The following is a 1,904-nucleotide window of genomic DNA, read 5'->3' as shown; positions in this document are numbered from 1 at the left end:
CAATATGATTTAAGTTTCACCTCAAGGAAATTTACATCAATATCATTATTAGATCAGGGGTTTCTTAATGCCTCTAGCAATAGCAGTTTGAAGCATAATACTCAATAACTAACTATATCGTAATTTTCACTTTTACCCTCATATGTTTTCCCTTCTGTTTAGAGTAAATTTATTAGGATAATGATCCGACTAAAATGTTCCTTTTGTAGGATGTAATGGGAATTTAGTTTTGCCATGATAAAATCCATACAATTTTGTAGGATGAGCTGTCAAAATCAAGGACTATATTAACACGATGTTATTTTTGCACAAATGAAATTTTGTTTCTAGAAATCAATCATTTTTGAGAAGATAACGAAAGGAACTCGAGCGAAAACTATTTTAACTAAAACGAGGCTATCCTGTTAAGCAATTATATTAAGCTAAAACGAAACTATCTTGTTAAGCAGCTATATTATTTGAATATATAAGTTTTCCTTAATGATGACTAATGACCTGTTAACCTTTTCCTAGCTTAATAATATTTACCATATTCTGGCAACAAATATTTCCTTTACACTGAAAATACCATAACACTTATGCCTTGTGATGGGTTTGATGTCACCACAATCTTTTTGTGGCATTTTACATGAACATTTTAGTTGTCTCAACACTCAAGCTGGTATACATTATAAAGAATATATAAATACTTGTGTTTGTGAAAACAATAGGAGTTCAATATAAGAAATGAAAAAAATTTCATTGAACAAGAAAGGTTTATGCAGGATTTATTTTAACTAAATTTTCATTAAAAACTAAGAAAGGTGAACCTTCCATACCAGGATATATCTTACCATTTTTTTAAAGCAAGATAGCACATAAATTTGTATTCGTTTCTCCCAACCACTAATTCAAAAAAAATCAGGTCCCTATCTTATCTTTAGCACACACAAATTTAATTTCAATATCTTCCAGTTGAATATCAATCCAGTAGCTCTTTCCTTTTTCTCTTCTTTTCTTTATCCCCTTGAGCTTCTCGTTTCTGCCTGTTGACAAAATGAACAATTTCTTTTATTCCTACAACCACCACCGTCTCACTTTGTTTTAATTTAATCTTATCATCTTTAATCATTATCTGTTTGCTAACAATTGTTCATGAATTCATTTTAGTCCTACAAAGTCACCACCGTCTAATTCCCTTTAATCATTTTTTTTTGCACGACATTTTTGACCAATTGTTGATAATTTGACTATAAGAAAAATAAAAAAGAAATCTTTTATATATAGAGCCTGTTTGAGAGGGATTTTGAGAATTCATTTTTTGACCGTTAGGAAAAAAGTGGGGTCCACGTGTGAGAGAAAAAGTCAAATATGACGGCTAGAATAGTGAAATAACGGTCAAAAAATCAATTTTTTGGAGCAACAGATCACTCCCAAACAAGCTGATGGTACATGTCAATGGAAAGACCAATACATCCATTGCCGTAAAACTTATGTTGTTGTTTGTTTGAGGATAAAATGGGATAAAAAAATACGTCATAAATGAATGGTAAATGCAGTATTCCCACTTTTAAGAGAAGAGGGATAAAAAATATAAAATTAATATCTAAAACATAATAAATAGGATAGCTCTGTCGGTGCTTGGCACAGTTAAAATTGAACTTCGATCAATTAAAGAATTGATAAAATTTTAATAAAGTTATATCAAATAAGCACTAAGTAATCTTTTTATTTATAGAAGATAAAATAAGTAGATTATATATTTCACCATTTTAGTGAAAATATGTTCAAATAAATTAGCTAATATTTGGCTCAGATTTATAAATTGTTTATAGATTAATTACTTTTTATTCATACATTTTGAGAAATTCGCAAGAACTATACACTTATCTGTTACTCAATTCTATCTATTGATAATTTAAATC

This window comes from Olea europaea, chromosome 20, assembly GCF_002742605.1.
Source record: "Olea europaea var. sylvestris chromosome 20, O_europaea_v1, whole genome shotgun sequence".
Taxonomy (NCBI): Eukaryota; Viridiplantae; Streptophyta; class Magnoliopsida; order Lamiales; family Oleaceae; genus Olea; species Olea europaea.
Note: the sequence above shows the minus strand (reverse complement) of the source record.